We start from the raw sequence: 22,230 nt of genomic DNA, 5'->3' as shown, positions 1-22,230 counted from the left end.
AAAGGACACAGCTTCGTAGGATAAATGGAGCATTGTTCTGTTTTCAATTGTTCCATCTATTCCAGGATAGTCTCACAGACTTTCAGCTTCTAGGTTATGGTATTGCTCACTTTGGTTTCATTACATGATATTGCATTAATTTACTTATTTATTTTACTCTGTATAGGCACATTGGTAACGAATGGAGAGTCGGGGGGGGGGGGGGGGATGAGATCTACGGGGTAAGTTGTATACATTATTTACAAAATGTTTAACCAATAATATTTATGCTGTATTTTATGTCAAACACTCCATTGTCAAACCCCTCATCAAAAAACCCTCCCTGGACCCTCAAGACCCCTCGAACTACCGCCCCATTTCCAATCTCCCACTTTTCGCAAAAATTATGGAAAAAGTGGTCAATACCCAACTCATGGACTACCTTGACGTTAACAACATCCTTCACCCCGCCCAATTTGGCTTTCGAAAGCATCTAAATAATGAAACCCTTCTCCTATCTCTCTCAGACACCATTCTCATAGGCATTGATCAAGGACACAGCTACATCCTCGCCCTCCGACATCTCTGCTGCATTTGACACCATAAGTCACAACCTCCTGCTATCCCGCCTCACGGATATTGGCATCTCTGGTACTGCCCTCCTCTGGTTCGCTTCATACCTAAACAGAAAATTCTCCATCAAAATTGGCAACGCCGAATCCCCCCACAACCCCCTCTCCCAAGGAGTCCCTCAAGGCTCTTCCCTCTCATCCACACTATTTAACAAATACCTCCTTCCTCTCTGCCACCTCCTAACCAAATTGGGACTCAAATTTTTCCATCTACGCTGACGATGTACAAATCATCATCCCCATACAAAACTCCCTCTCAGAAACCCTCAATTTCTGGGAAAAATGCCTCAAATCCATAAACAACCTTCTCTCAACCCTTCAACTAGCCCTAAATTCATCCAAAACAGAGCTACTACTCATAACCATCAAACCCTGAAGCCCGCACTCGCAAGTGACCCTGCCTTTAATTCCTTTGCTACTCAACCCTGTGTACGAGACCTTTGAGTCCAAATAGACAAATCCCTAAACTTAAAAAATCACATTAATAAAGTATTGAAGGAATGATTCTTTAAGCTCAACGCAATGAAAAAGCTTAAACCCCTCCTACACACCCACGATCTCCATACTGTCATTCAGTCAACCCTCATATCCAAACTCGACTATTGCAACTCCCTATTCCTAGGCCTCCCCTCCTCCACCATAAAACCATTACAAATGCTGCAGAACGCTGTAGCAAGAATCATCACCCAAGCACATAAATCAGACCACATCACCCCCATCCTTAAAGACCTGTACTGGCTCCCCATTCCCTCCTGCATCCTCTTCATTGACTATTATTCACAAATCTATCTACTCACACAATTCAAACTGGCTCGATGAACCCGTCCAAACACAACCCAACCGTCCCACCCGATCCAACTGCCTTGGTATGCTCCAGATACCCTCCCTCAAATTAGCATGTCTCTTCCACAAGAGAAAGAGCCTTGTCTATTGCAGGCCCTACCCACTGGAACAAACTACCTCCGAACCTCTGTCTTGAACCCTGCCCTAAAAATTTTAATAAAAAAACTAAAGACCTGGCTATTTAAACAGGCCTACCCAGAATAGAACCCCCCAGGATTGCTTGATCACTCCCTTTATTTGTTTTGACTCCTATATTACTTTCCCCTCCTTCCCTGGAGAGATTCGCCCTGTTCCCTTCTATCTCTCCTCCTCCCCTAAATTATTGATCCCCATTCCCTTTAACTCCTCCCCTCCTCATGTACCTAATGTTGATTCCCTTAATCTTACTATCTCATGTATAATCTCGTTACTTGTAATTTGCAATATTTTTTGACCTCCATGTATCGCATTATTAGTTAACTCTTTCCTCCTCTCTGCCTCTTCTCCTCCTAGTTATCAGGTCCCTCCCTGTCCCATGTATTTTCATACTTTAGTTCTGATGTAAACCGAAATGATGTTCACACAAATACCGGTATAGAAAAGCTGTTAAATAAATAAATAAATAAATAAATGTATGTCTCCACACAGTCATGCTATGCTATTTTATGGTCAATAAAAATTTATAAATTAAAAAAAAAAAATGCATGGAGATGTGCATAGACAGACTGGATAAGCCAAATGGTCTTTATCTGCAATCATGTTCTATTTTTTTTTTCCCCAACAATGGCAGGAACACCCCAAGGCACCATGAGAAGGCAAAGAATACCAACAAAAGTGAAAAGCCTTGGTGAATCAGGCATTTAATGTCACTTTACATATGATCTGGCCCTTTTCCCTTTTAAACAGAGAACAAAAAAATTTAATTGGACCTTCCTAGATACTGACAGTCCTCCTTGACATCTCATGGAGATTAATAGGGGACATCTGTAACCTCTTAACGAAGTCCAAGGATGTTCCTGGGTAATGACTGGGCTCTACAGGGCATGACAGCATTAGAAGATTTCTAAAAAGGTATCTCTTTAAAAAATTCTGAATTTGTAAGATCTAAGTGGAAACAAAAGTCAATAAACAAAAACAACCATGTAAGGCGATATGAAATGTTAAGTTAGTTCAATACAAAGATAATTGTTCTTGTTACTAACATGGCAAACACATTACTTTATCTAAAATCTACAAGAAAATCATAACTCTACAAATTTTACATAGTTATTAATTTGTTTTCTACAAGTCATGAAAATGGATTGCCTCTATGTGAAAGTACATGGATGTCTTGTCCTCAAATGTAATTCTTGTAAATTTATCGTAGTAGAAAAAAAAAAACTCTTGAAAATAAGATCTGCTGTCTTCATAAAAAACAAATCTGTGATTCAGTCTATTAAATGGCAGGATCATCTATATTTCTTGTTTTATTTCCAGGGATGAAACTATGACACACGGATCTGATTTCTATAAAGAGTTTTTCTAATAGAGAAACCCCTTTATAAAAACTAGAGCCTTAGTTTGTCATCGTCTGAATGTATTTGCATCAATTTTGAATAGCCCATGTTACTGGCAATCTATGCAGACACCTATAGCCCATGTACATTGTGGATAGTTTTCAAAGAGCGACCACATGTTGATTCCTTTTGAAAAATAGCAGCTGCAAAGTGTGTGCACTTTTCACCTGCTATCGGTGCTGATGGCCAGGTGTGGTGGGGGTAGGCAAAATAGCAAATATATGTTTGAAAATCAAATGTACACTTGCTATTTTACTCCCCATGGGCACAGCTCTTTTTAACCCTTCTAAAAGTACACACACTATGGAAGCCCATGTGTAGTTTTAGCTGGGCAGAAGGGAGGAGACAATGTTCAGTCAAGTTATTTACCTGGGTTAAAGCTTTGAAAATTGTCTTGACTAGGTATTCTGACCTTCATTATTTCCTAAGAAGTCCATGTCATCAGCTTGAAGTGTATCTTTCCAAATGTACTGAACATGCAGAATGGGATTCTTAGAGCGGTACAGCAGGAAGACTAGCTGTTCTTACAGTTCAAACTTAACATAATGGATGATGGCAAATAAAGACCAAAATGGCCCATCCAGTTTGCCTAGTTGAGATTCAGCCTGTTTTGGTAGATATGCATATAAAATTCCCAAATGCAACTTAATACCAACTCCCCCTTGGGTCTTCCACTTGATCTCACAACCTTCCTCTCATATCTGCCCCAAGCATGGCCAAAATCCACCACATGGCCTCCCCATGCTTATTCGAAGCCCTGATGCAATTGTACATCTGCTGTTAACTGCCGCTCCATGTGGCTTACCCTCATATCTTCTTGGAGCCCTGATGCAATACTGTGGAGGGTTAATTTCCTATCTCATGCTCTTTTCCAACTCTTAAGACACAACCAATATTTTTTTTGGACTAGACTAGATTATTACAGTTCAAACAATAAATATAAAACTGGTCTCTGGTCTCAGTGACTGAGAAAGCAGCCATTGTATTTTGTGGTGCCAGAGTGTAAGAAAACAGGACATCAACCAAAACCCATCCTTACGAAACCATTAAAATGGTGGCAACAGAGGTGATCCCAAGCTTCTTATGTTACCTTCCAGAGTTGGAGAAAGCAGAACCTACAAACGAGTATGGGGGCACACAGATCTGGGAACCACCATGTAGCCTTTATGTAACTCATCCTGAACCAGCAGTTGCCTTGACCAAATCCAGCATACAATACAGATGCTCACATCTAAATAAAAATCAAGACATAACTGATGATCTATTTTTCCATACCATATTAATGGATTGTCCTTTGCAATAAATAGTCCAGCCAGAACTGCCACGGTGACCATCTTAATTTAGAAAAAGAAAAATCATATGGCTCCTGTGCAAGGCTCAATGGACCCTATGTTAACAATGCACAATATGCAATAGAAAAATCTATGAAACTGTCAGAAGCAGAGTGTTACAGTTTTGGCTGCAGTGCTACCGCCTCACCACCAGGGGTCCCTCTAGTGCTGGCTCTCCTGACAGGCTCAGTCCATCTCCTATGTCCACTCTATGCTCTGGGTGTGCCCTTATAACCCTGCCTGACAGTTGCCTCGGTGCTTCGGCATCGAGCTCACCTGGGCTCCCTGCTCTAGCCTTGCGCGGCCTTCGGGCCTTTCCTTGCCTGGCCTTCGGGCCTTTCCTTTCCTTGCGCGGCCTTCGGGCCTCCTTCCTCGCTGTTCTCACCTGGCCTACGGGCCTTCTGACCTGCCTGCTCTGCTTATGGTGTGTGGCCTACGGGCCTTCTGACCTGCCTTGCCCCGCTTATGGTGTGTGGCCTACGGGCCTTCTGTGTGTGTGTGGCCTACGGGCCTTCTGACCTGCCTTGCCCTGCTTACTGTGCCCTGACCCAGCCTGGACCCAGACACTGCTTATTGCCGCCTGCCCTGACCCAGCCTGAACTTAGACTCTGCTCCTTGCCGCCTGCCCTGACCCAGCCTGAACTAGACACTGCTTATTGCTGCCTGCCCTGACCCAGCCTGGAACCAGACACTGTTTCTAAGCTTCCTGTCTCTCTCCACCTGGAGCCACCCTGCTGGGTGGTGTTCACGCCTCCTGACAGGAGCCCAAGCGTAACACAGAGGCTTCTACCCCTCTTAGCTCAGTTGGATTAAAATGATTGATCTGCTTTTCTCTCTGAATGATGGGAAATCTATCTTGTGGAAGGCAATTTTGAAAGATATTTACCTGGAAAAAATGACCTGGCTGAAAATTCCTCTCCTCAAGTGCACTTAACACTATGCATGGACTCCATAGCATGTGTACTTTTAGCTGCATTAAAAGGTGACATTCCTGTGGTTGTTAATGTCACAGGCCATGAAGAGAGAGTGTGTACGTAGAATTTCCCACACAAATAGCAGGTGCAAAGTACAGCCATGGATGCTTTTAACAGGTGTATGTTTTGAGGGGTGACAATGTATATTGGCTAAAGTAGCCCACATACTTTTGCACATAAATTGGGCTATTGAAAATTGACCCCATAGTGTCAACTCTACCTCAAATTAAGGGGCCTGATGCACTGAAGTGCACTAACATCAGCCAATGTGCTAAAATACAGTATTTATTGTGCAAATTCATGGTCAATGTTAATGATATCCACATAAGGCATGTGTTATTTCAGATGCTAAAGTATATGCATACATGAGGAAGGAATCACAAAAGTTTAATTACATCTCTCTGAGGTGCAGTTAAATTTTTGCATTAATGTGTCTGCAAAGCATGTGTGCATACTTTTCTGCTGCACCAATAGGTACAGTAATGGGCTACTTTGCATACATTTGCATCTTTACCTCGTTAGCATAGATTTTTAGTTAATGCTATCGCAAGCAAGTTTATGCATGTTAACAACACAGTTACTGTAGCATTTAATGCATGTTAAAATCTGCGCTAGCATTAACACCCTATAAGTTATTATCTTGGTATTAGACATACTCAAAAATTAATTTGCTTATAATGACCAACTTCCAATAATATGTAATCTGCCTCTTCATCGGATGCTACAAGGCTGGGAAAATCTGACTGCTGACCCGGATCAGGATTCATCCAGTGGGGGATAGCTTTTGCTAGAAGGCCCAAGAGGATTCACAAAAATGCAGTCCCACGACAATTGGTGATAAACAAGAAAAAAAATGATTATAGAATCCAACTCTATAGTCCAGCTGAAAGGCAAGAAAAATCAGCAAAACAGTTCACAAATTTGAGAAAAATAAAGCACAGTTTTGAACGAGTTGCTCACTTTCTCATGTCACTAGAGTACAGTCCAAATGAAGGTTTTTCCCTCTCAGCTCCACAATAAGGTTTTATTCTTTCCTTTAGGCCCCACTAAAGAACGAGAAACTACTTCTTCTCTAACATCTGCAACTGGCTTCAGATCTCCCTGGCCGGGATGGCACTCTCCTGGATTAGGAGTTCCCATTCCTCCCAGATGGTCTTTAGCTCTTGCCAGTAAAGAGTCACTTACACTCTCCCCAGTGGATCAGGATAGCTCCAGCTACACTAGCTCGGAACTCCTCAGGACCAGACCCAGATTCTAAACACTCCAGAACTCAGCCTCTTTCCTATGACTCACTGAGCTATACTTTATACCAACTCAAAAACACATCCTTTTTTTTTTTTTTTGGGGGGGGGGGGGGGGGGGGGAGTGGGAGGGAAGGACCAATCAATCACACCTCGGACCTCGCCTTGCTGGAAAGTTCCCCATGTTCAAACAAGACACAATAACACTTGTGCAAATCATTACCATGTAATGATGTAATCTTGTTATTTTCTCTACAGTTCTTTCTTTTTTTTCCCATTTGCCATCCTTTAATTATTTCTTTAGTTTTTAGCCACTGTTATCCCACCCCTTTCCCTATCTTCAGTTTGGATGTAAACCAATATGATGTACCCACTAATATCGGTATAGAAAAACCTCTAAATAAATAAATAAAGTCCAAATTGTAAAAGGAATTTCTATTTAGGTATACATATTTTTTTAGTTTATTTCATCTTTGTGCTGTAACATTTTCCTGTTTTGCAAGGTGATTTTAATGCTGTTTAATTGTTATAATCACTTCCATTCTCAGCAAAAGTGGAAAGCAAGCATGTTGGACATTTACCACCTTTGAGTACTGTTGGGAATATTTTTCAGGTCAGTTGCTTAAGTTTAAGAAATAAAGAGGGAATACTGAAACACCCACAGGTAGCTTGCAGGTCTGTTGCTGTGATGTATCTGAGGATCTGCAAGCTAAGTTTCGAAAGGAAGCTTCCCATGGAGTCTTTTGAAAGTTAAAGGTTGGTGGAGACCCCTTGCTTTATAGCAGGTGCACACAGGGATTTCAAAATTAAACCCCTGTGCATACTTTGCCTCCTCTCACGAACCCTTTCCCCTGTGCAACAGCACACACGCTCTTTTAGCCAGGGAGGGGAAGGCAATTTTTAGCCTACACATGAGTGACTGATTAGTTATCAGGCAAACCCCTTTGAAAACTGTCCTTCCTGTGTACAGATGCTGCTAAATGCACACTTTGTGGAAAAGTTTAGAACTGGCCACAAAAATATGTTTTTTTCCCCTTTTGGCCATAGGGCTCAATGATTTTTAAATAAAATAAAAAAAAAAAAAATTTTAAATGGTTCTCAGAACCAACATTCACATTCCCAATTTCCTAGGTTGTGGCGCCATCATGAGGCCATTTGTTGTAATTTGCTCATCTGAAACTTCATATTCTATCTTTTCAACATCTATTCATCTACTTACTTACTCCTTTACTAAATATCAGCTTTAGTTTTTGATCAGATAGCACTTGATAAAAATATTGAGAGAAACTCAGATGCATAAGAACATAACATTTGCCATACTGGATCATCCCATGGGTCCATCGAGCACAGCATCTTGTCTATAAGAGTGACCAGTCAGGATCTCTAGTAAGCACCCCACAGACCCTAAAGAGTAGATAATTTCTTATAGCCTGCTCACAGGAATAGGCTAATAATTGTTTATGGACTTTTTTCCCAGGAATTTATGCAAATCCCTTTTAAACTCAGCTGTGGTAGATGCCTTGACCACATCCTCCAGAAAACAAATTCTACATCTTACTTTCTTCAATTTGTTTTAAATCTGCTATTTTCATGGAGTATCCCCTAGTCCTTTTGCTATTTGAAAGAACAAACATTTTATTTTTATATTCTGCCTTTTAGCACTTCAAAGCAGATTACATTTGAGACTGGAAGTATTTCCCTATCTACAGAGACTTACAATCTAAGGGGGGAGATTTATCAAGCCATAAAATTTTATCATCAGACGGGTGAAATATCGCAAGAGGTATTCCCTTGATATTTATCCCTTCTCCATGTCACGATTTCTCCTACTATGCAGCCTCTGTGCTATGGTTCAGCCTGCTGCACAATCTCCCCTCTACCATGGGTCCTCAGCAAGCCCCACTCACAGCTGTGCAAGTTTCCTCCTCACTGATCACCTGATGCCTCAGCCCCAGCCTTACTTAGCCGAGCCTGTCTTTCCCTCAATGCTTCCTTGACTTGGCCAGCCTAGTCTTGTTTCTCTGTCTTGCCTCATGGGTTATCTAGGCCTCCTACCTTGCTCTTGAGGCCTACCTTGGCTTCGTGCCATTCTCTAGAGCCTTCTAGGTTCTCCTGTATTGGTTAGTGGCCTTCTGGGCCTATCTATCCTGCCTTGTGGCCTCCAGGCTTACTAGAGTTACCTTGCCCATCTTATGCCCATTTGGACTTTGTTTTCTGTTGCCTCTTTAGCCCTGTTTTGTCCAGTCCTAGTCTAGTCTTGTCTTTGTCCCTGTCCATTCTTGTCCTTGTCTAGATCAGTCCTTGTCCAGTCCTGTCCTTGTCTGGTCCAGTGTTGATCTTGTCCGATTCTTGACCTGCCCAGTTCGTTTCAGTCCTTTTGTCTGTTTCCCAGGTCTTGCCCTTATTCTTGGTTCAAGCCTCCCTGTATCCAGTCCTTGTCTGTCCTCAGCACCAGTCTTTTCCGCAGCCCTGCCAGGATCCTTACAGGCCTGAAGGAGCACAGAGAATGAGATGGGATTTAAGGAAGCTAGAAAAGTGGTCGAAGATATGGCAGCTGGGATTCAATGCCAAGAAATGCGGAGTCATGCATCTGGGATGTGGTATTATGAAAGAACTATGCATTGGGGGGTGAAGGGCTGATGTGCACGGAGCCGGAGATAGACCTTGGGGTGATAGTGTCTAACGATCTAAAGTCGGCAAAACAATCTGACACCGCTATAGCCAAAGCCAAAAGTATGCTGGGCTGCATAGAGAGAGGAATATCTAGTAGGAAAAGGGAAGTAATAATCCCCTTGTACAAGTCCTTGGTGAGGCCTCACCTGGAGTACTGTGTTCAGTGCTGGAGACCATATCTCAAAGGAGACAGAGACAGGATGGAGGCGGTCCGGAGAAGGGCAACCAAAATGGAGACCACCCACCAAAGGTGGGTGGTCTCCATCAAATGACTTTTGAGGAGAGATTGAAGAACCTGAATATGTATATCCTGGAAGAGAGGAGGAACAGGGGTGATATAAATCAGACCTTCAGATACTTGAAAGGTTTTAATGATCCATGGTTGTCAAACCTTTTCCATTGGAAACAATTTAGTAGAACTAGGGGTCACGATTTGAAACTCCAGGGAGGAAGACTAAGAACCAATGTCAGGAAATATTTCTTCACTGAGAGGGTGGTGGATGCCTGGAATGCCCTTCCGGAGGAAGTGGTAAAGACTAAAACTGTGAAGGATTTCAAAGGGGCATGGGATAAACACTGTGGATCCCTAAAATGCTAGAGGATGGGAATAAATAAAAAAGCTTAACCGGCACGGAGTGGCAGTTATTGCCCTTAAGAGAAACATGGGGGTAACCTGCATGGAGCAGCAGTTACTACCCTTAAGAGAAACAGAGGGGTAAACCTGCATGGAGCGGCAGTTACTACCTTGGGAAGCTTGCTGGGCAGACTAGATGGACCATTTTGGTCTTTTTCTGCCATCATTACTATGTTACTATATGATCCAGTTCCCAGCCTGTGCTTGAATCCAACACAAACTGTGATGTTCCCCAGGAAGAAAGTCTTACTGGCCCCCAGAACCCAAGGACTCAATCTCAGGGGAGGAGGCTGGTTAGGCAGACCAGTTCTAGCCCTGCCTTACAGTCCTGTTTCTCTTCTGCAGGGGTGTTCCTGGATTTCAGCATGCCAGACAGTGACACCTTGACAAAATACTAAGGGGTATCACTGTGTGAAATTTTATTGCGAGACAAATGTGTGACAAAAAAATAGCACAGCGAAACAGGGCCTTCTTGCACAATAGCAGCCCAAAGCGGCCAGGACTCCCATCGTGTTAAAGGGCTGAGTCAGAAGAAGTGAAACAGGTCTCGATCAAACAGGAAGATGTAATAGGGCAAATTGACAAGCCAAAGAGTAGCAAAGTACCTGGACCAGATAATATACATCCCAGAGCACGGAAAGAACTAAAAAATGAAATCGCAGACTTATTAGTAATCTGTAAATAAATCATTAAAATCAGCTACACAGGGCCAGTGCAAGAATATTTGAGTCTAGGTGAACTTTGGCCATTCTCTCCCATTCCCCTAACCCCCCCATTTATATCCAGCACAACACTCTCTCCTACCAGTGACACTGTCTCCAGCATAGCGATCTCTTCTTTGGCAATATTGGCTCTGGCACAACACCTCGCTGGGCCTTGTGCTGATGGGATCTTGCTGCCCCTCAAATTTTGGCACTCTTGGCAAGCGCCTAGTTTTCCTAATGGCAGCATCAGCCCTGCAGCTTCAGTACCTGAAAATTGAAGGGTGGCCAACGTAATGCCAGTTTTTAAAAAGGGCTCTAGGGGTAAGCCAGGAAACTACAGACTGGTGAGCTTGATGCAAGTGAGGGGGGGAAATGGTTGAAACTATTATAAAGAGCAAAATTACTGAAAATATAAGTTGCCATAGTTTAATGGGACAAAGCCAACATGGATTTAGTCAAGGGAAGTCTTTCCCTAACCAATCTGCTATATTTTCTTTGAGGGTGTGAACAAGCACATTGATAAAGATGAGGCAGCTGATACTGTATATCTGGACTTTCAGAAAGCATTTGACAAAGTACCTCATGCGAGACTCTTGAGGAAATTAAAAAAAGTCATGGAATAGGAGGCAATGTTCTCTTGTAGACTGAGAAGTGATTACATTTAGAAAACAGAGTAGGGATAAATGGTCAATTTTCTCAGTGGAGAAAAGTGTATAGTGGAGTGCCCCATGAAACTCTACTAGGCCCACTGCTTTTTAACATATTTATAAATGACCTAGAGATGAATGAGTAAGGTGATCAAATTTGCTGATGATACAAAATTATTCAAAGTTATTAAATCACAAGAGTATTGACAGAAATTGCAAGAGGACCTTGTGAGACTGAGCATCCAAATGACCAGTGACATTTAATGTGAACAAGTGTAAAGTGATGCACATTGGAGAGAACCCAAATTGTAGTTACATGTCCACTATAGAAAAGGATTGAGATATAATCATTGATGGATGTGTTGAAATCCTCTGCTTAGTGTGAGGCAGCGGCTAAGAAAGCAAATAGAATGCTAGGAATTATTAGGGAAGGCATGAAGAATAAAGCAGAGAATATCATAATGCTTTTGTATCCCCCCTAGTGCAACCACACCTTGAGTATTGTGTGGAATTCTGGTCACCATATCTCAAAATATATACAGCAGAATTAGAAAAGATACAAAGAAGGGCAACAAAAACGATAATGGGGATGGTACAATTCCCCTGCTAGGAAAGGCTAAAGAGGTTAGGGCTTTTTAGCTTGGAGAAGAGATGGCTGAGGGGGGATATAACAGATATGGAATGGCATGGATAAGCACCAATCAGTTGTTTACTCTTTTTAAAAGTACAAAGACTAGGTATACACAAGGAAGATACTAGGTTACACATTTAAGATAAATAGAAGAAAATCCTTTTTTTTTTTACTCAAATCATAATTAAAGTCTGGAATTCACTGCTGGAGGATGTGGTAAAAGCTATTAGTATAGCTGGATTTAAAAAAGGTTGGACAAGTTCCTGGAGGAAAAATCCATAAACCATTATTAAGGTAGAGTTGCAGAAATCTACTGCTTATCCCTGGGATAACCAGCATAGAATCTATCAATCTTTTTGGATCCTGCCAGGTACTTGTGACCTGGCTTGGTCACTGATGGAAACAGGTTACTGGGCTTGATTGACTTTTGGTCAAACCCAGTATGGCAAATCTTATGTTCCTATCCCATCACTTTTTAGTTGCCAGAAGAGCCTCTCTTAAAGACTTTATAAAATGTCTTTTGAAAATCCAAATACACTATTGACTGGTTCACCTTTGTCCACACCTTCAAAAAAATTCTAATAGATCAGTAAGGCATGATCTCCTTTCGCTAAATCCATGTTTATCCATATGTTTAGTGATTAGCCTCTACCATTTTACTCAGCAATGTCAAACTCACTGGTCTGTAATTACTTGGGTCACCACCAGAACCCTTTTTGAAAACTAGCGTTACAGTGGCTACCCTCAATGACAGTTTAAAACTGGAATAGTTTAAAGAACTGGAGATAAAGAGACCCAGGCAAAATGATCCTTTCCATTTGACGGTTCTGCTTGTATTCCCCTACCCTGTCCTCTCCACCCAAGATGCAGATGATTTGAACTGGGATTTCAAAATATATTGTGGAGAAAACTATTTATCGTAGAGAAACGTCACTGTACTCATTAGCCTAAGCCCTTCATGGGGTCCTCGCCTTTCACATCAACAAACCATGAAGGGTTTAAGCTGAGTACAGTGATGTCTCTCTACGATAAACAGTTTTCTCCACAATGTATTTTGAAATCCATTTCAAACCAGCTGCATCCTGAGAGGAGAGGACAGGGCAGTACAGACAAAGGGAAAGGACTGTTTTGCTTGGCTTTATTTTTCTCCAGTTCTTTCAACTATTCCAGTTTTAAACTAAGTCACTTTCAGTTATAACTCAAACTTACAGGCAAATTTTAAAACAAGCGCGCCATGCGCCCACACATGCGTGTATCAGCGCACAAGCGGAGATACGCTAGAATTTTAAATCATGAGTGCACTTGCGAGTGTATGTTTTAAAATACGCCTACCGCGTGTAAGTATACTCCTAATTTTAAGAGGTTATTCAAGCAAGCCTAGTGCATGTATCTTCCATCGGACTTTGCCGACTCTAATGCGCGTAAATTAAATTTTAAAATATGCTCGCATGAGGGACATTCCCAGTTTTTCCAATACCAGTTTGCCCAGTCAATCTCATGATCTTCCAGACCCCTCTGGTTTTTCGCCCCCCAGGCCCCTCACCCTGTCACAAAAACCCTAAAAAGCAAGATTACAGACTTGCTCCTCATCTAGAGCAGCAATAAAAATATGTGGCTAACAAGCTGCCATGTGCTGTGGCCTCTGGTTTTAAAATAGGCTACACCCATGCGCCATCCCTTTTCCTTCCCATTATTTTTGGTGCACACGTATATATGGGCATAAACTGCAGCTTTTAAAATCCTCATTGCTCGCACGTGGCCCACATGAATTTGTATATGGCCATTTTTGCATGAGTAATACTTTTAAAACCGAGCCCCTAGAATTTAGTAAAGATCATAAATTAATAATACAGGTTTTATTGCTTAAGACACCCAATTGGTCAGGACAAAATACATTAGATTTCATCTTCTTTCTATCTTCCCTCCCTACTCCCCTAAGTTTGTTTACCAGAAAAAAGTTTCTCGGCATCCACATAAATATAACATGGAGTTTGGACTCCCTATCTCACAGAAATAATAACAAAGAAGCAGTAGAACCAAAAAAGTTACACACTGGTAGCCTAATACCTATGGAAGATTTATACAACTCTGTGCACTTGGAATATATTTTTTCCTGCTTGTACAAAGCTATTCTACAATATTGACAACAAAACAATTATGCTAGTTGAATCCCAGAGGTGCATGCATGCTATACTACTTATTGTTAGAAATATGTACTTGTGATATTTACATAGTATAAATGCTGCAGCCAACTTTTCAAAAGAATTGGGGTTGTTAAACACCAATTACTCCTCCCTGGACATAATGGGGCTGATGCAATAAGGTGTGCCCAGCCTAGCACACAGTTTAACGAGCGGTTGGATGCGTGTTTTGGTTGCACGTACATTACCCCGGATGCAATAAGGAGGATCAGCATATCCAAAACTCGCATCAAAACAAAGGCATAGCTAATAGCGCTCATCATATATAAATACTATGTAGATGAGGCTATTAGCTATTACCCTGCAATGCAAAGAATCCCCATGCGCCTGAGGTGCACTTTTTAACCTGTAAAATTTTACGCCTGCCCTGGAGCAGGCTTAAAGTCTTCCCACGCGACAAGGGTTCAGATTAAAAACAAAAAAATCCTGCTTGTCTGTGGTTCCTCCTACTTAGTATTGCTGCGATACTAAGCAGGAAGAACAGAAAGCAGCATCATGCAAAAAAAAAAAAAAAAATTTGACGTAAAAAAAAATAAATTCCGGGGCACACATTATACACCCACAATATACCCCCTCTGAGTCGCGTATATTGTGCAGCGTATTGAGTCTGTAAAATAGCTGCCGTGGGATAAAACAGATGCTCATAAATTAAGCATCCGTTTTCCTAACCCAAGCACAGACCCTTCTCCTGGGCACCCAATGCCATGGACATGCTATGGGTGCAGTAGCTCATTTACATATTGTATCGGGCACCCAGGAGAGGTGGATGTGCGCACGTTAAAAATCGTTGCCCAGTTTGGACTCGCATTTCTTACGTGCACTTTATTGCATCGGCTTGTATGAGGGAGTTTGCTCAGTACTGGGGGTTGCTCAAGCACTCATGGCACCCACAGAGTTGGCCCCTATGACTGCAGCATCACAATCTACAATGTGTGCCCTGGATCACTGCACGGCAGGTGCAGTAGGCCCGTTGGATTGCTTACAAAATAAAAACATAAGAAAAGCTTAGGAGAAAAGAAAAAAAACTGACTAGGAGTAAGCCCAAATGAGGCAGGCAAATGCCTATAAAAACAGGGAAATTGATATTTTGTAGACTGTGGCAAGCACTGCAGCATTAGGAATAAAAATGGTTCCAAGACACTGAAGTCGTAGCCCATAGTGTAAATCCTGTACAGGGCTCAGTCCAGTACTCACAAGCTGCTCTAAAAGTACTTTTTCAGAAGCTCCAGCAGTTGCTGCTCAGAGCCCGCTGGTTTTACAGGGGGGGGGGGGGGGGCCCAGGGAAAGCCTTGTGCTCCCTCTTTCCTTCATCCCACTCCCAAGGGAAAAAAAAATCGCAGTGCTGGAAATGATATAGCAGCTATTTTAAGCACAGTTAGTGAACACCAGATTAAGTTGCATTGCATGCCACTTTAATGCCTACATGTTGATTACAGGTAGGCAGGACTCGAACTGTGAAAGCAAGTAGTAATAGTTTGCTGCGCTTGCCTGGGATTCTTTTCTTGGTTTGTGGGGTTTCCTTACCCCTATATATTTTTATTCCTTGCTAAACCATTACCCCAGGTATATTTCACTCTCCTAGAATCCATACATTATTGGCATATAAGAGGAGTTTTCTATGAGGAGCTAGGCCACTGTAGAAAGGCAGGAGGAAGAGAACTAATGGGCCTAGTCCATGAACTATCTAAGGAAGAAAATCCCCAGGGCTTCAGATCTAGATTGACTTGTCTGTTCCTTAGTGTTTCTTTCTCATGATTTGGGATGAGGTCACAAGCTTGTGCCATGCATTCAGGTAGGTATTGATTGATTACGTGTGTCTGTACGCAATTATTTCCTAGGTATCCTGCACAAAACATAAATCACTGTACCCCCAAAGCATCCAGAACACATGGTGCGTATAGCAAATGTTGCTTACCTATAACAGGTGTTCTCACAGGACAGCAGGATGTTAGTCCTCACATATGGGTGACATCACAGGATGGAGCCCAATCACGGAAAACTTCTGTCAAAGTTTCCAGAACTTTGACTGGCCCCTACTGGGCATGGCCAGCATGGCACTAACCCTGCAGCCAGCAGGGGTCTCCCTTCAGTCTTATTTAAAAGCTACAGGCAGTACTGAAAAAAATAAAATAAAAAGTTACGAACCCAACACAATGGGGCAGCAGGCAGGTTTCGTGAGGGCTAACATCCTGCTGTCCTGTGAGAACACCTGTTACAGGTAAGCAACATTTGCTTTCTCACAGGACAAGCAGGATGGTAGTCCTCACATATGGGTGAGTACCGAGCTGAGGATGTCCGAACATGCACCAAATGTACCCAAAGGCGTGCAACAGGCACAACAACTGGGGTGGAATTTGGTAGAGGGCATCCTGAACCCCACTGGGCAGACGGAAGGGTGTTGGTACATCACGTTGTAAACAGGTTACGAAGGACAGAATGGCCGAAGATGGAATCTTGTCTTCCGGCTTTGTCCAAGCAATAGTGGGCTGCAAAGGTGTAGAGAGAACTCCAGGTGGCAGCCCTGCAAATGTCAGGAAGCGGCACAGATCGTAGGTGGGCTACTGAAGTTGCCATGTCCCTCACAGTGTGCTTTAACACGGTCTTGAAATGGAATGCTCACTTACTGATAGCAAAAGGATATGCAGTCCACTAACCAGGAGGAGAGAGTCTGCTTACCCACAGGCTGCCCTAATTTATTAGGATGGAAAGAGACGAACAACTGAGTGCTTTTCCTGTGGTCAGCTGTACGGTCTAGGTAGAATGCTAGAGCCAGTTTACAGTCTAGGGCAGCGCTTCTCAACCAGTGTGTCGCCAAGCACCTGAAGGCTATCAGCACGTTCAAGCCCAGTGGGATCAGCAGCGGTGCAAGAAGAAGCTGTGGCACCTGTGGCTGGCCTTTTCTTCTTCCCGCGCCTGCCCCGTGACCCGGAACAGGAAGTGATACACAGTGCGGTGCGCAGGAAGGAGAAAGAGCCGGGCCGCATGGACAAGTAGCAGCGGCGACAGCAGCAGCAGCAGCGGCCCCCGTGTAATCGAAGCAGCTGGTAATCAGGAAAGGAGACAGCAGCATGAGCCTCTCGCGGCCGATGGGATTCTTCTTTCTTGGCCTGCGGGGGCTGGAGGAGGAGGCTGCTGCAGCTACCATTTGTGCTCGGGAGGGGGGAAATGAATGAGAGAAAGAGAGAAGCAGCCAGCCAGCCTGTTTGTAAGTGAGAGAATGTGTGTGTGATTGAGAACCTGTGTGTGAGAGAATGTATTTGATTGAGAGAAACTGGTCAGAGAGCAGATGTGTGTGTGTATATGTGAGAGACAGTGAAAGTGACTGTTCAGGGAGATGACTGATGTGTATGTGAGAGTGTGAGACATTGGTCAGGGAGGTGACGTGTGTGAGTAAGCATGGGAGTAAGAAGCCTGGTGTTGTGGGGGTGGGTGTGAAAGAAAGCATGGGAGTGAGAAGCCTGATTATGTGAGAGAGAGCATGGGAGTGGGAAGCCTCTGTGTGTGCATGCATGACAGAGAGAGACTGGTTGGTAAGGTGATGGTGTGTGTGAGAGAAAGAATGTGATTCAGGGAATGAGAAGCCTGTGCACGTGGACAGCGAGCATGGAAATGAGAGAGAGAATGGTGTGTGTTTATGTGTAACAGAGAGAAAGTGATTATGGTAATGAGAAGCCTCTGCATGTGAAGAGAGTGAGCATGGGAGTGAGAAACCTCAGTGTGTGTGAGACACAGCATGGGAGTGGGAAGCCTGTGTGTGTGTGTGTGAGACAGAGAAAGTGATTATGAGAGTGAGAAGCCCGAATATGTAAGTAGAACACGAGAGTGGGAAGCCTGTGTGTGTGTATGGCATGAGAGAAACTGTTCAGGAAGGTGACTGGTGTGTGTGTCAAAGATTGTTTGGGAGATGATTGGTATATGAGAGACAGAAACTGGTCTTGAGGGCATGACTGGTGTGTGTGTGTGTGTGTGTGTGTGTGTGAGACAGACATGGGCCCTAAGAAAGAGGACCATGAGTATAGAGCTTAGCCACTACTGCTGCTTCTGGTGTGTGCTACGGCCTGCATGGAGGAGGAGTAGGAGAGCTGCTGGAGAAGGTAAGTAAAGGTGGCTTTTTAAGTTTATTTTTCTTGATTGACTGCCATTTAAATTATTTAATATTTATTTATTTATTTAAAGGCTTTTATATACCGGAGTTCATGCACTTGTGCATACCACTTCGGTTTACACAGAACAAGGAACAGAAAATTACATCAAACAGATTGAACAATTAAACAAATATACAATTACATCCAACAATTGGGTGTAAATAACATGGCTAACTTAGTAGGAACTTAGAGTTTGAGGTAAAGGAGAGAAATAGTACCAAGTGGTAACAGAACAATGTTAATAGCTAAATAATAAATATAAATAGTAAATACAAATTCTTATAATAAATACAGGTGTTTACAGATTATATTATGTGATGTCTGCTTTTTTGAAATATTTTATTGGTGTTTGGAGAATTTGTAATAGTTTTTATGAGTTTTTAAATTGTTGGATGTTGTTCTGTTCATAGCTGTTTTGTAACATTTATTCTGCTTATTAGTATAGTTTTACAATTATTTCTGTGAGGGATCTATAGCTGCTTGCTAGTTCTGTTTTCCTAATAAGAGGTGTATTGGTTTTTAGGGCCTGATTTAATATTTGTAGTGTTGCCTTTTCATAGATAGGGTTGCTCCTGTTTGAGTGTATTCCATAATACAGGTGTAACTGTGTGTGGATTAGTTTATGTGCATTACCACAGATCCTGGGAGTATGTTAGGTCGGTTCTGTATCTGTTACCGAGATGAGATATTTTACTAGCATGTAAGCGTTTGTATCAGTCTTATTTGTTGTGTTTTCTCAAGGAGGACATGCTTTGGTGGTAAACTGCTGTCTTTTCATAAGTAGGGCTATTGAGCCTGGAAGTAGAAGGAGTTTGAGTTGCTGTTACTGAGATGATACCAGAAAAAGAATATCTTTTTTGTAGGGTGAGTTGTATGGGGAATGTCAATTCTGCTTTACATCCACTATTGTGGGTCAGGGGGGATCCCATGGATGCAAACTGTACTTTTACATCTAGTCCCATGACGATCATGGGTCACTGTGTCATGCATGTGAGTACCACATGTCAGGTGTGTCCTGACAGAAAAAAGGTTGAGAACCACTGGTCTAGGGTACGCAGAACCTGCTCTCCTGGGTTGGAATGGGGCCTGGGAAAACAGGTAGGTAGTATGATGGATTGATTGAGGTGAAAATCAGAGACTACCTTAGGTAAAAGTTTAGGGTGAGCCCGGTCCTGCAGAAGTTTAGTGTAAGACGGATAGGTAACTAGGGCCTGTAATTCACTAACTCTGCGAGCTGAAGTGATTGCCAAAAGGAAAATCACTTTCCATGTGAGATATCGAAGTTCACAGGAGTGAAGAGGCTCGAATGGTGGTTTCATGAGCCGACCCAAAACCAGGTTAAGGTCCCAAGAAGGGGCCCGAGGACGCAGTGGAGGCTTGAGGTGAAGCAAGCCTCCCGATTTTTTGGGGATTAGAAAGTACCAGGAATAGAACCCTAGGCCGTGCTGAGAGTAGGGTATGGGTTCTATTGCCTTGGACTGGAGAAGGAGGGGAGACCTCTTGATCCAGAAGGATGGAATGATCGGATGTTCTCCACAATGCGGTAGAGGTGGGGAGTCTGGTGGCAGGGAGAGAAAGTTTTTCACTTGGATGCAGCTCCATCACTGCTCTCTATGATAATGGTGGGGGTGGAAGGGAAATAGAACCAAGAGCTAAGAGAAACAGATAAGTATGAGAGAAGCCTTTTAGAAAATGTGTTACAAGGCTACCGCACTGACATGCATCCTAATGGAAGACGTTTTTAGACCAGATTCTGATAAATGCCAGAGATAGTCCAAAAACTTTGTGATTGGAAAGGTAAAGGGGTCAAGAGACTGTGAAGAGCACCATGACGTGAACCTGTTCCATTTGTAAGAGTAAGCTTTTCTCATGGAAGGCTTCCGCGAAGCAATCAAGACACGGGAAACTGGTTCAGAAAGGTTAAGTGGCTGAAGGATTAACCTTTCAACATCCATGCCGTCAGACAAGGCGTGAAGATTGGGATGACGGAGGCACCCGTAGTTTTGAGTGATCAGGAGCGGGTCCGTCCCTAAGGGAATGAGCCTGCGAATGGAGAGATCCTGCAGTATTGGAAACCACACTTGGCGTGACCAGTGAGGTGCTATCAGGATCATAGTTCCCTTGTCCTGACGTAACTTCACGAGAGTCTTCAAGAGAAGAGGAAGTGGAGGGAATGCATAAAGCAGACCAGTTGTCCACGAGAGGGAGAATGTGTCTCTGGGCTGAGAATGTTTGCTGCGAATGAGAGCGCAGAAGTCCTCTACTTTGCGGTTTTGAAGGGATGCAAAGAGGTCTGAGGATATCCCCATTGTTGGAAGATGGAGTTCGCCACCGAGGGGTTGAGAGACCACTTGTGCGGTTGAAAGATGAGACTCAGCTTGTCTGTTAACACATTGTCCACTCCCGGCAACCAGGTGGCCCTGAGGTACATCGAATGGGAGAGAGCTTCTGCCCATATCTGCGCAGCTTCCTGACACAGAAGGAAGAATCCCGTGCCCCCTTGTTTGATGATGTACCACATGGCCACCTGGTTGTCCGTCTGGATCAGGATAACTTGATTTGAGAGGAGATCCTGAAATGCCCTGAGAGCATCTCTTATTGCTCGAAGCTCCAGAAAATGTATTTGATGTTTGGCTTCCTCTGGAGACCAAGATCCTTGTGTCTGCAGATTGGCCACATGGGCTCCCCAGCTGAGGTTGGAAGCATCGGTGGTGAGAGTTATTTGAGGGTCTGGAGCCTGAAAGGACAAGCCTTGGAGGAGATTGTTCTGATTTTTCCACCAGGCAAGAGACTGACAGAGTGAGTCTGTTACGTGGACAATGGTAGACAGGGGCTGAATACTTTGAGTCCATTGAGACCTTAGAGTCCACTGCAAGACTCTCATGGCCAAACGGGCCATTGGTGTGACCTGAACTGAGGATGCCACGTGTTCCAGGAGGATGAGAAAGTGGTGTGCAGTCGCGGAGTGCTGAGACTGCAGCTGGTGAGCAAGAGACACGAGAATGAGAGCTCGCTCTCAATGCAGGAAAGCTTTTGCCTGCAAGGTGTCCAAATCTGCCCCAATGAACGACAAGGTTTGAGATGGGACTAAGTAGGATTTGTCGTAGCTGACGAGAAATCCTAATGAAATTAGAGAGTGTGTAAGGTTAGTTTGAGGGACGACAGAGCAGCTTGCTGAGTGGGAGCCCTAATTAACCAGTCATCTAGATAGGGGTAGATGTGTACACCTTGGGTCCCGAGGAAGGCTGCAACTACGACGAGGCATTTTGTAAAGACTCATGGCGCAGATGCTAGGCCGAATGGAAGCACTCTGTATTGATAGTGCTTGGGGCCTACTAAAAACCTCAGGTATTTGCGATGAGATGGGGTTATCGCAATATGAGTGTATGCGTCCTGGAGGTCCAGAGAGCAGAGCCAGTCTCTTCTTTGTAGAAGAGGAAGAAGCGAGCCTAAGGTTACCATCTTGAACTTCTCTCGCTGGAGGTACTTGAGGACCCATAGGTCCAGGATAGGACGAACGCCTCCCGATTTTTTGGGGATTAGAAAGTACCAGGAATAGAACCCTAAGCCGTGCTGAGAGTAGGGTATGGGTTCTATTGCCTTGGACTGGAGAAGGAGGGGAGACCTCTTGATCCAGAAGGATGGAATGATCGGATGTTCTCCACAAAGCGGTAGAGGTGGGGAGTCTGGTGGCAGGGAGAGAAAGTTCAGATGGTAACCCTGAACAATTATTGCCAGTACCCATTGGTCTGAGGTGATTGAGTGCCATATGTTGTGGAAGTGGCACAATAGACCTCCCACTGGTATGTGAGGCAGTGGAATCTGGCTGCTGCTCTCTAGGTGGAAGTCAAAAACCTGAAGCAGGCCCTGGCTGAGGAGCTGCTTGTGGCTTTTCTTTCCGTGTCTGGCGAGACTGGGCTTTTTGAATAGGTCTCGTGGCACGGGATCTGGTTGGTGGCGGGTAGGACTTCTTCAGCCGGAAGGAGGACTTCTTAGAGTCCTTTCGGAAGGGCTGTTTTGAAGAGTAGTCAGGAGGAATCAAAGAAAGCTGTCTGAGAGT

The sequence above is a fragment of the Rhinatrema bivittatum genome, chromosome 4 (assembly GCF_901001135.1).
Source record: "Rhinatrema bivittatum chromosome 4, aRhiBiv1.1, whole genome shotgun sequence".
Lineage (NCBI taxonomy): Eukaryota > Metazoa > Chordata > Amphibia > Gymnophiona > Rhinatrematidae > Rhinatrema > Rhinatrema bivittatum.
The sequence above is the reverse complement of the archived record's forward strand: the minus strand, read 5'-3'. Positions refer to the sequence as shown.